The 13717-nt window shown below is 39.1% G+C and overlaps 1 protein-coding gene and 1 pseudogene across 1 annotated transcript in view; both read left to right on the forward strand.

Annotated features, from left to right (window-relative positions):
- LOC146612886 (tripartite motif-containing protein 16-like) overlaps positions 1 to 13717 on the forward strand; it is a 65320-nt gene that overhangs the window by 48496 nt on the left and 3107 nt on the right. The gene's annotated exons all lie outside the window — the stretch shown is intronic.
- On the forward strand, positions 1897 to 9227 carry LOC146612890 (uncharacterized; annotated as a pseudogene).

The following is a 13717-nucleotide window of genomic DNA, read 5'->3' on the forward strand; positions in this document are numbered from 1 at the left end:
GGACACTGTACATGTACTGTACAGCACGGCCCCTCCTGAGAACCCTCAATGTCTACATGCATTTAAAACTGGGTGGTGGGCACTATGGAACGCCAGGACTGCCATAATGAATTAATTAAATACATCATTAAATAATTAATTAAATGTGGCAATAATTAATTAAAATTGGAATTAATTAATTAAATAGTTATGACACATGTAATTAATTAGTTATTGACACATTTAATTAATTATTTATATATTTCACATTTTAATTAATTATTGACACATTTAATTAATTATTGACACATTTAATTTATTATTTAATGCTATATTTATTTATTTCATTTTGGCAGTCCTGGCGTCTGGCTGTCATCTTGAAATAATTTTATCTGTCAGCCTCACCCATCAAACTCAGGGGGCGGGGTTAATGCTGCCCATGCAGCTTCTCTAACATTTGATTGGTTGCCGTGCAAAGTAAGTCAAAACAGGTCGATCCTAGATAATCGATTGCTTGTGTAGACTTGGGGCAGCCAGGTATCCCAGAATGCATTTCAAATCACAGGCAGCAATGGTGGTGGTGTAGTTTTAAAATATCCCGTTTTTCTGTCACCAACTACACTTTTAACAGTGTTTTAGCTGCGAATGTCGCGCCGTAATCTTCACATGTCTGGTCAGGTTGTCAACATAGAACATGTTTGCAAAAGTGCTCAGATGTTTTCAGAGATTTCACTAGCTCTGCTAACAGTTAGCATGCAGAGTGCACCGAGGGGGTTACGTTAACCGGTTTGTTTACATATTCCACTCTCCGTGTTCCACATGTTGCATTCGCAGATTCTCATTTTCACCGAACGATCGTCTCTTTCCGCCTGGTCTTGTGTCTCTGTGCTTCTGTAACATAAAGAACGAGCTGACATTTTTCTCACGAAACCAGCGATCAGCTCAACAGACCCTCAGTTTACCTGCATGCAGACGGAGGTCAGACAACAATTTTACATGTATGATCTTAAAACAGGACACAGCCACTATACGTGCTGCACAGTAAAAAATGGAGTGTCAATATTTCAGTGTAAACCTATTTTAACCTAGAGAGAGTATATACAACTCTGTGAGGAGTAAACCAGCTCTAACGTCAGAGTTAAAAGTCAGTGTAAAGTTCTGTAGACACGGAGTGAAGACATAACTCCACACAGTGTTGATTAGTACCAGTCCGCAGGCGTGTGCGGTCTGAGAGCTACCACAGTCAGGTAAGTTAAGTTAACATTCCCATACTGGTAACATTGTTTAGTAAGTATTTTTAAACTAAATAGCTCTTTATAGTTACACTGATGTCGAGTTAGCAGCATTTACCCATAGGTTTAATGATATTGTCGAGTAGCTACATGCTAACCATTGCTAAAAGTTCAAATGTTCGTTATATTCTCACTGAGTTAAGATTAACCTAAAACATGTTAACTATGTATTTCTTCTAAGTGCAGCTTAGATAATATTATTGTCACATGTCTAATGGGATAGTTTTAGCAACTAAATTACCGTTTATTAGTAAGCTAATAATCGCTAATTAGCTTCGAAGGAACTATCAGAAAAAGTGGGTAACATTACAATAAAGTTTACTCTACTGATTTATATTCTTTTAAGCAAATGCCAAAGGCTTACACTAATTTAGAATTAATTCAGATTCTTTTATATAAATTAATTGACAGCAATGTTAATGATATGTTAATATACAGTAATTGTTCACAGAAATAAAGCGAATTGCAGTAAGAGCGACCAATACTTGATAAGTAGACTAAAGTTATTAAACAATATTAGATGTTAGTCACACTTGGTCCATTTGCAGTAACACTGGTTGATAAAGGATCTTTATTAGCAGTTAATCTGTTACTTATTTCTTCATGCTGTAGCTGTTAAGTAATATTGACTTTTAACTGCTTCTATTTTGTATAAAAACTAAAGCTCTAAAGTACATCCACAGTTTTAAACTCTTTCCTTTATTATTTTTTTCTCTTTTGTTTTGTGAACAGAATATGTTGCTGCGTGTTTTGTTTGGTGGGGAGCAGAAGTATGTTAGGCTGTCTGACCTGGGCCCTATTTCAGAAAGCCGGTTTAGTGCAAACTCTGAGTAAGTATACCCTGAGTTAACGAAAACTCTGGGTTTTCGGTTTCACAAAGCGAGTTTAGATGAATCCTGAGTGAGTCACTATGACGACACACTCCGTGAAGCTAACCTGCCCCCTAGCAGGTTTACCACAACTAACCCTGACTGTCTCCGCCTCTTTGTCGGAAACCTGACAGTAGGAAGTGTCGGACATGGCGTGCCCCTACCTCGAAGAGCCAGTAGATGTTGAAGCCCAAATTCTCCGCAGAGCTCTCCGCCGGGAGAGAGTGATTAGAGCGCGTTTGGACATTTTATCATTTCCTGATGATTTTCTGTGTGAACGTTACCGTTTTTCAGCACAATCTATAATTCATTTGAATAACATCCTCAGGCCTAATATTGCTCATGTGACACATCGCGGACATCCTCTCAGTTCTGTACATATTATTTGTATTGCACTTCGTTTTTTTGCAAACGGGAGCTTTCTGTATAATATTGGTGACGCTGAGCACGTTTCCAAGGCTACCGTCTGTCGGGCAGTCAGGAATGTTACAGTTGCACTGAAACGTCTCCTGTACTCGTCTGTGGTGTTCCCCGGTCATAGACCCACAAGATTTATCAAAGAGGGATTCCACAAAATTGCAGGTATCAGGATGAACAAAACTCAATTCATGATGTGGTGATACTTGAACTACTACTTAAATTGTACATTTATTTTCAGGGTTCCCAGGCGTGATTGGCTGTATAGATGGCACTCACATTCCAATCATTGCTCCTTCAGTAAATGAAGGAGACTATGTGAACAGGAAGTCTTTCCACAGCATTAATGTACAGGTACATAGTTCCCTGTAGCATTTCAAACTAACAAATTATTTCATTATAGTAATGGATGCTAATTTGTGTTCTCTGCACTGTGAAGATCATATGTGATGCTGCCAACATTATGACAAATGTGGAAGCCAAGTGGCCAGGCTCTGTTCATGACTCACGAATTTTTTGTGAATGTACACTGAGCACAAAATTTGGACATGGTGAGTTGAAAATACTTTAAAATATATAAAGACCAATTGCTACAGGGACATTTGAACTGTATTTAGTATTTAGTATTTATTTATTTATTGTCATTGTCAAGAACAATGAAATTGCGTTTGGGGCTTCCATACAACCCAAAAAAAATAAGAAAATAATAAATACCCCTTAAAACCCAAGTGTACATATTTAACCCAGTGTGACTCCAATGCAATAAGACAATCCTTAGCAATAATGTTCGTAGAAATTCAGACAAAGACCTGAGAAACATGACAAAATACAACAATGCAACCCATTCAATATTATTGTACTGTGAGATATGATATCAGATATGATAGTTATCTATTTAAGAAAGAGGGAGGCAGGAGGGGGAAGAGAATAAAGATATGATGCACCAATGCAGACCAGTTCATTGCTATTAAGAAGTTGGATATGGTTATTGTCCGTGAGAGGGGGGCAGAGAGTTCAGGAGCCTCACAGCCTGTGGATACAGGCTGTTGGCCAGTCTGGATGTTCTGGCCTGTATAGACCTGTACCTTCTCCCTGAGGGCAGCAGATGGAAAAGGTGGCGGTGGCGCGCAGGGTGATGTTGGTCCCGCAGGATACTGTGCACCCTCCTCAGACAGCGAGTGGGGAAGATATTACTGATCTCTGGCAGACTTGTTCCAATAATTCTGCCAGCTTCTTTCACCACCCGCTGGAGTGCTTGCTGATCGGCCTTGGTGCAGCTGGGGAACCACACTAGAAATCCATACGTCAGAACGCTGCTGATGGCACAGTTGTAGAAGTTCAACATCAGAGATCTGGGAATGTGTGCGCTCCGCAGTCTCCTCAGGTAGTAGAGGCGCTGTTGGGCCTTCCGTACAACTGAGGTGATATGGTTGCCCCAGGACAGGTCCTCGGTCACAGTTACCCCCAAGAATTTAAAACTGCTCACCCTCTCCACCGCCTCACTGCCAATGAAGAGAGGCAGATGGTTGTTATGGCCCCTCTTCCGGAAATCTACAATGATCTCCTTGGTCTTTTTGGTGTTTAAGACCAAGTTATTGTCGTGGCACCATGACTCTAGTTGTTGCACTGAAGTGTATCCTTCTGTCTTAGGAGAGTTCACTGGCTGCTTGCTTGGTGATAGGGGGTATCCATGTTTACCCTATTTGCTTACCCCTTACCCTGACCCTGAACCGGGCCCACAGCAGCGATATAATCTGGCTCATTGCAGGACAAGAGCCAGAGTTGAAATGACTATCGGAATGCTTAAGGCCCGGTTCCAGTGCCTTCAAAGACTCAGGGTCACCCCAGAAAGGGCATGTGACATTATTGTGGCATGTGTGATTCTTCACAACATTGCCACAATTAGAGGAGAACACTGTCCTTCTGAACCAAACATCAGCAGTGATCCAAACCATGAACATCCTGACCCTCCCACGGACATACAAGATGGAAGCGCAGTCAGAGACACCATATGTCACAATCATTTCCTTTGACCCATCATCTCAACATGTTGAAAGAAGAATAAACAGATTTTTTGTTCAACTGGCTTTATTGGTCGCCTGTATTTCCTGTACACAAAGTATTAATAAGTATATTATTATGTATAAGTATATAACACTGAAATAATTCGTCCATCTCTGACCACTTCACCCACCCTTAACTGATGTTCTAGCAGTAAAATCTCAATCTTGGTCTTTTGGAGCTGCTGCTTGAAGTGTTCCATTTCCAAGTCACATTTTTTTATTTTCTTGATCAAATGGGTCTTGTACAGCTGCTTTACAGGGAGCTATTGAAACACAGAAAATAGCATTGACATTCATAGTACATGCCTACTTAGGTTGGTTGTAAATCAGTGCTGAACATCTTACTGAGGAAAGGTTTGTTGGAGACGTGGCTGGACCCTCTTCCTCTTCATTTCCATCATCACTCTGTTAGAGACATAGAAAGTCCATGGTTTTATTATAGTACCACATTTTATTCAATTGTTATATTTTCCATTGTAAGATGTAAACCTCATAAAGTGTCTCTGTTGCTTCCTCCTCTGTAACAGCTGTCAATGTTTCTTCATTATTTTCCTGTAGTAAAGAAATTAACAACATTGCTGTTCTACTGTAAACTCATATAATCTGTGGAGTATTAAGAGTACTCATAACTGCATGTTGGTCTGGCTCAACAGGAGGCTGCACCAGATGCAGTACACCATCACCATCAACTGATAGAATATGAGGTTTATACAGGTCACTTATAACTTACAAGGGACCAAATGGCAATTAACAAACATATACCAATCACCTTACACTTCATTGTCATTATGCTCTCAAAGACAACCAAGACTGAGGGAAGGCAAAATCAGTAGGAAAATAACTTCACTACAAAATAATTCATTATGGTAAAGAGTTTATCAAATGAATGAGTAGCACTGCAAAGGTGACTGTGAAGAAAGGATGTATGCACATCATGTATTATTTTGAATTTACCTCTTATGTAGGCACTTGTGTCTTGCGGGGTTATTGACTCAGAGGATGTCCCCGCAGAGATGCCTTCAGCCACAGGGCGCCCACTGTTTTGGCTGAGGGCCAACTGCTCAGCCTCTGTGAGTGGTGGTGGTGGAGGACCCCCACCTGTTTTTCAGGCCTCCGCTTTTTTTCTGTTGGCTATAACGGGGTCACATTTGAGCATACAGAGTAAGCAAATATGTACTTGTAATGTGCTCAGATAATTTCAATAAGTGCTTACAGAAGGAAAATTAATGTAGCCTCTAACTGCAATTGATTTACATGGGACAAACAGACCAAGCACTATGGCTCATAATACAATTACACCTTACCTGTTTGGACTATATTTTTATATTTCATTTTTACTTGCTGCCAGGAACGTTTGGGGCCTGTTGGGTTGCACCTGCGCTCACATCACGTCACAAAATAAAATGTATAAAATAAAAAATAAAATAAAATAACGTGTTAAATGGGTGGAAATCCCTAGATCAATGTTTAAAGTAACACTCACGCATTGACTCTGTCGGCTATGTTTTGCCATGCATGCTCCCTTTGTTTTGCAGCTGAGGCTGTGTTACTTTTTTTCCGCAAAATTTGCATGTTATCGGCATATGCTGCCATCAGAATTTCGGCCTCAAGCGCTGTAAAATACATTGACCGCGCCTTCTTTCCCTCCGTCTCCATGGTGACTCGCTTAATCTGTGCTCCACTAATCAGGGCTTTATGTATCCTCGTGCGCGCGCTTGACTTGGGGTTAAAGCAACTCCGCGTTGATTGAACTGATTGTTATCAGCCTTTCTGAAACCGAATATTCCGAGTTGGACAGTTCGGGGTTACTCAACCCTGAGTATCGTTTTTCACTCTGAGTTTTCTAAACCGGCTTCCTGAAATAGGGCCCTGACATTTGATGCTTTCATGAAAGAAGGTTAGAATATCAGGATAAAACAAGATAACAACGTTTACCTGGTCAATAAACAAGCTTAATTATATTCTAAGTCAACTACCTAAGTTGATAATTGTTTCTACTTCAACAATGAATGAGAATTACCTATATTCTTAAGCTTCATCTCATCAATATTTTGTGAAGACATAGCCTTACTCTACCATTTGATAAGAAAATGCATGGCCTTTTTTTTTTTTAACAATTTCTGTAACATTTCTTTTCTCTTACCTTACTTCAGCGTGCCTAAAATTTAACATACCAGAAGGCAGACAGCTAGATATGAAGGTGTTTGACCAGTCTGACACAGAAGTAGACGCAGAGGTGTTTGAAGAAATAGTGAAGGGGTCACCTGTAACCTTCCGAGTCATGCTGAGCAATGAAGAACTTGGTAATCACTCACATACGTATATGTTTATATGAAATTTAAAGGTTGAGATTGAAGCATTAACAGTTAAATTTAATGCTTCTGCTTTGGTCATGTTCCTTAATGCACAGGTGTATCTCTGTCATCATCATCTTCTCCATCGGATGATACAATCATTCTAAACTTCACAATGTGTGAACCTCCTGAAGAAGCAGCAACCACTGAAGGAAGACAACCTAAAAGGCCATGCCATATAAACTATGAGGCAAAAGCTGTGGGTAGTGAACATTGTTAGTCTAATTTGCATGTTTGATGTGAAGTGTTTTTATGTAATCGTTTTCCAGTTTTTCTCAAGGTTTAAAAAATTTCTGACTTCATATTTTATGTCTATTTAAGTTGATTGAAAAAATCCTAACAACAAAGCCTGGTGGTGAACACATCATACAAGAGTATGCAAAAACCAAATCTCTGACAGATGCAACTAGAAGACAGATGATAAACATACTTGCTGCTGAGATGACAGAAGCACATGGGTAAGAATCATAAATGTAGTCTATAAAGAAACATTTTTAGTATTGTATTATTTTTAATTGTGATGTTCAATGCCAATTGAGTGACGGTCATCACTGAATTTATACATTAGGACATCTCCCCCTAAAAGTGTAAGAGTGATGTATGCGCAGGGGATTGTTGCTCTGTTTCCATATCTGGAAGACCCATATTCACAACATGGATATGTAAGTAAAGGGGACTTTGCAACATTAAACACATAGTTGCCCTCAGAAATGTTGATAACATTCTGCTTGTATTTAATTACATAAGAACATTACTATGATCCAGAGAGCGGTTCAGGATACCTTGCGTGGCGGTTGAAGACAATTCAAAGAAAAGCTGCAGAGGAAAGAAGTGTCTCACTTTCCAAATCTCCTAAAAGTAAGTTCACTTGTGATTTAAATGATTCTGATCTAATTTGTAGGCAGGAGTCAATCAAATTGTTTTTTCTTAAGTTGGCGGGCCAGGCCGTGGTCGATCCAGACCACTCACCACTGAGACAGTGTTATCAGATGAGGATGTAAAAGCAGCTATTGCTCTTTTGAGACACTCTGCTGATGAAGACACTATCCGTGAAAAGATGAAAGCTACCTTCATTTATCGGCATTCAATGGTCAGCGATGATAAGAATGCAGCAGATGTCTTCATAGTCTTCCCACGGTTTCTGGACACACCAGGACTGGTAAGACATCTTCATTTGTTGAATCACTGAAATATTCCATGCAGCTTGCAATTTCACTCATTACACCTCTTATCTTCTATTTTTGCATTATAGATAGAACAAGATTTCAGACTCCTGTTTGATGAGGTCACTGCCAACAAATTCTTGGAGAGGTGGCCCATCGATCTCAAATCAAAGATTGTAAAGGAAAGTCATGGACTTGTACCCACCTCGGAGCTCTTGGAGTTGATGTGCAATGCTGAGTCAGCTACTGAAGTTGAGAATGGTATGACTGACTGTTTTTATTTGCCATTGTTGGTTATATAGGCAATTCTGTCTATCGAATGTATTTTTGGAGTAATTCTTTGTTTATTCGTCTGTAGGCTGGGACAGTGACATGTCTGCTATCTTGCTGCTGCTACATCTGCTACCGCCATCTGCACAAGGGTGAAAGAGACCAGGAAAGATGTCTGCATCTCAAGCTGTCGATAACCTCATCAAATTCCTAAAGGTATGTTATTTAAAATATATATTCCATCACCGCCATTGTAATGTACAGTAAGGTGATCTAATCTAATGGGATAGTCACTAAATACTGCTGTTTAATGTGTTGTTGTAGGCTGGAACCAGTGTACAGCAGCATCTAGACAACATCACCCGAAGCAGTCAGCCCTACCTTCTTGCTCAGGGACCCACAAGAAGCAGCATCCACACCTTCTTCATTGTGATTGACAAGCATGCACTTCCATGTAAAGCGACAGGTTCAGTAGGAGCCCTTGATGAACTCTTTAAGGCCCATTATGTCTTTGATACGTCATACAGTTCATCCCTGACCAACTTTTTCACTTTTCTGCAAACAACCATTTACAACATTGATGTTGGGGAAACAAAGGAAACTCCCAGAGTTGCGAGCAAGAATGGTGCGTTAGTATCCATTGAGATCAAAATAATGAAGTGCTTTCTTTGCAAAAGTGATCATGGTAGACCAAACAGCCTTGTAAAACACCTTAAGGTAATTCATGGTCTCTGTACTGGGAGGACACTATATCTCAAATGTGGCCAAGTGGGATGCTCACGTTCTTTTAGTAGTTTTTCTGGCTTTAGAAAGCACCTGAACAAATGCCACGTAAGCAGTTCATTTGATTCTGCAGAACTAGATTTTTCACCAGTTCAAAGTGTTACGGACACAAGTACTACTGCTAATGTTGATGTGGTGCCTGAACATTTAGAGCATAGGTGTCAAACTCTGGCCCGCGGGCCAGATTTGGCCCGCAGCCTGATTACATTTGGCCCGCGAAGCCATACCAAATTACTATTAGAGCTGGCCTACTGGTATTATACAGTTAATATATATATTGTTTAGTATTAAGCTTTGCTTGTTCCATATTCAGGTTTTCAGCAAAACTTGTTTGAGTCCATAAAAAAAGATTCATTCTTATATCTAGAGGAAGATTTTTTTTTTCAATAAATATTAATGTTAGCCCGCGACTTTGTTCCAGTTTTGAATTTTGGCCCACTGTGTATTTGAGTTTGACACCCCTGATTTAGAGGCTGAGTCGGAATTATCTTCAGCAGACCTTGTAAATAGTTGTGCAGCTGTTATTTCTGATCTAAAGGCAGCAGGTGTAGGCCAAAGTGTAGTGAATTCTGTAGTGAATTCCATGGAAGAGATTGTTCAAGATATCCAACAACATGCTAAAGAAACAGTCATTAAGCATGTATTTAGTAATGAAAGAGAAACAGAAATGTGCAAGAAAGTTGAAGCATGTTTTGATGAGTTAGAGAATCCTTTCTCAGTTCTTAATTCTGAGTACAAGAGGTCAAAATATTTATCAGACAAGTGGGAAACTGTAGAACCAGTTGAATGTGTAATTGGCTCAAGATTTGACACAAGGCGAAATAAAAAGACTGGAACATATGATCAGGCAGTTGTTCAAGATAAATTCATGTATGTTCCAGTTTTATCAACATTGGAATCAATATTTAAGAGTCAGCATGTTGGAGAAATGTTGAAAAAATCAGACACTTGTGATTCAAGACGCAGAGATATTTGTGATGGATCTCTATTGAAGACACGCCCTCTTTTTTTCAACAGAAAAGCACACAGTTCAGATCCAAATGTTCTATGATGACTTTGAGGTTGCAAATCCTCTTGGTTCCAAGCGAGGTATTCACAAGTTGGGTGCAGTATATTTTACCTTAAGAAACTTCTCTCCCAAATGGAATTCTTTTTTGGCCAACATACACCTTTGTGCCTTATTTCATGCACAAGATCTGAAACGTTATGGTTTTAGTGAAATTCTTGTTCCTATTGTTCGAGACATTAAAGTGTTAGAGAGCGATGGTATTGAGATTCCACTATTCGGTGGTTATGTTCGTGGTAGTGTGGTACAGGTCACTGGTGATAATTTAGGCTTACATAGCTTGTTTGGTCTGGTGGAGTCTTTCAGTGCAAGGTACTGTTGCAGGTTTTGTTTAGCTGATAAAGATGACTTTCAAACAGAATTCTCTGAAGATTCCCCCAAAATAGTGTTGCGCACCAAAGACAACCACACTGCTCACTGTCAGGAAATGTCTAATAATCCATTGCTTCCTTATGTTTTTGGTGTAAAGAGTTCATGCTTATTGAATTCACTGACATATTTTCACACAACTGAGAACTTCTCAGTTGATGTGATGCATGATGTTTTGGAAGGAGTGGCCCAGTACAAACTGAAGTTATTGTTTTTGTATTTAAAAGAACAACATCTTACATTGGGAGAAGTGAATTTGAGAATACAAAGTTTTGATTATGGATTCATGGAGAAAAACAATAGGCCAGTAGCTGTGAATTTAGGTGGAGAGTCTAATGATCTGGGACTGAATGCTATTCAGACATGGTGCTTACTGAGGAATGTTCCCCTCATGTTTGGAGATTTGGTAACCTCTACTGACCAACATCGGGGCCTACTACTTTTATTACTACAGATAGTTAACATTGTATTTTCTCCTATGTTATCTCAAGGTATGTGTGTATATTTAAAACATTTGATTGTGGAACACCACAAACTGTTCAAGATGTTGTATCCCCAGAAAAAACTTTTACCAAAGCACCATTTTCTTATCCATTATCCTCGCTGCATCCAAAAAATAGGGCCTGTACTTCATAGTTGGTGCATGCGCTATGAAGGTAAGCACAATTTTTTCAAGAAACTGCTCAAATCATTCAAAAATATCACCAAAACGCTGGCCAAAAAAACACCAGAATTATATGGCATACATTTGGCAATCTTCAACAACCTTTAGTCGGTTAGACATTGGTCCAGGAAAAATGGTGTCTTTAGATATGGTAAAAGGAGGTTCTGGAATTGCAATAGCAATGCAACTGCCCAATAGAGTTCAAGTTATGAAAGTGAACTGGGCTAAACAGAATGGTATTGTTTACCGCCCGCATTTGGTTATTTGTGGCAAAGTAGTGTCTGAAATGCCTGTGTTTTACCAGATTGAGTCAGTTCTGATAATACATGAGAAACTGGTACTTCTCATTTTGCCATTATGTACAGTAGCCTTTCAAGAACATTTCCATGCTTATGAGTTGACCAGGACAAAGCAAGATTTAGTTGTCTTTCATGTTGACAGCCTGCATTATCCCAGGCCTTTTGACATACAATTGTCGTATGGAGTGAATGACAACTGTCATTACTTACTGTCATTTGTAAGAGTTTGTTATGCTAATAAATGCTGTTACTGTAACCTGTATGTTTGTAGTTATTTTCATAATATAGGATAGATCACAGCCATTTAGAAATATAGCATCATATGATAAATATGAAAAAATAATGAAAATGAAATATTATTACACATTAGAGTGAACTTGGACTAAAAATAACTCTATAAAGTGAAATCATATTACTCTAAACAGTGTGAATAACCCTCAGTGTTAAATATTTTTACACATTTTGTTGTTAATTTTGACACTAAACTGAGTAGAATTAACACTAAAAAGTTAACACTGGCCATAGAGTAAATTTTACCCTAATTTTGAGTGGGACCAAATGTTATCTGAAACAGAGTTAAAATCAACTCTCTAAGTGTAAAATTGACAGTTTTTTACTGTGTGGCCTCATATCAAATGTGAAGGCAGAATGAGTCTACGTTTGACGTTTGTTTATATCTAATCTTCCTTTTCAAACATTTAAACAGCAGCGAGTCTGCAGCTGAGGGAACACAAACTCAAATTGTCGGAACAGGTTTGCTCGTTTCTTGGATTCATTTGGTGATTTATTAAATGTATAACTGTTATTCTAATCTGCTGCTGGGTCTCTTACACTTTTCTTTATGCTGTATATTTTCACGTCTCTGGAATAGTTGGCAGTTAGTCAGCTGGGAAACTCTGCATATCGTGGATATGCTGACCTCGCTCCGTGGTGTACAGGGCCGTTTACCCTCATGATTAATATTCACAATAAAAATATTAGCCGAACATCATGAAGTCTGTATGTGTTTCATAGTGTCGAACAACCTTTGTACAGTTAAAGCCAGCAGTTACTACATGACAGAAACACCAACGTTATCTCTTTTATGCGTTTATACACAGGTCACGCTGATTACTGAACAAAAACCCAAAGATCAGATGTTAAACAGATTTATTTGCTCTCTCTCCTCCTTAAACATGTTTTTAATGTTAGTTATAATTCAGAATTGGCGACTGAAACACGTAGGACACATAAGAACATCAGGAAATAAAACACCGATAAATATAACCTCAGTAAAAGAAGTCAGCGGGGGTTACTACAGCTGTGTACCGGGGCCTGCGCTTTGTCGGTGGGATTGCTTGCGAGGCGAGCGGGTCTATCCCACGCTTTGCCGTGAGACTGGGCAGACGTCTCCGAAATCATCGAAGCACTTTTGCAAAGAGGCTGTATCTTGACAAACCGACCAGACACATGAAGATTAAACCACTACATTCTCAGCTAAAAAAATATTAAAACGGTATTTGGTGACACACAAACAGGGTTTTTCAAAGTTCAGTTCTGTTAGCTTCCACATGCCGGTTGTTGTGTGCTAGAAACAATGGCCACCAGGCCTAAGCAATGGTTTTGACTTGATCAGCGTTAACCCCGCCCCCTGAGTTTGATGGGTGAGGCTGACAGATAAAATTATTTCAAGATGAGAGCCAGGCGCCAGGACTGCCAAAATGAAATAAATAAATATATCATTAAATAATTAATTAAATGTGTCAATAATTAATTAATTAAATGTGTGTTGGCCCTGCGACAGACTGGCGACCTGTCCAGGGTGTACCCCGCCTCTCGCCCTATGACAGCTGGGATAGGCTCCAGCGCCCCCCGCGACCCTGAAAAGGATAAGCGGAAGCGGATGGATGGATGGATGGATGGAATAATTAATTAAAATGTGAAATACATAAATAATTAATTAAACGTGTCAATAATTAATTAATTACATGTGTCATAACTATTTATTTAATTAATTAATTCCAATTTTAATTAATTATTGCCACATTTAATTCATTATTTAATGGTGTATTTAATTAATTCATTATGGCAGTCCTGGCGCTCCATAGGCACCAGCGCCAGAGGTGAGGTTGAATACAAAGACTGTCCTC

This window comes from Diplotaxodon limnothrissa, linkage group LG18 (assembly GCF_057381915.1).
Source record: "Diplotaxodon limnothrissa isolate DT_005_m linkage group LG18, D_limnothrissa_male_GT1.1, whole genome shotgun sequence".
In the NCBI taxonomy this organism is placed as follows: domain Eukaryota; kingdom Metazoa; phylum Chordata; class Actinopteri; order Cichliformes; family Cichlidae; genus Diplotaxodon; species Diplotaxodon limnothrissa.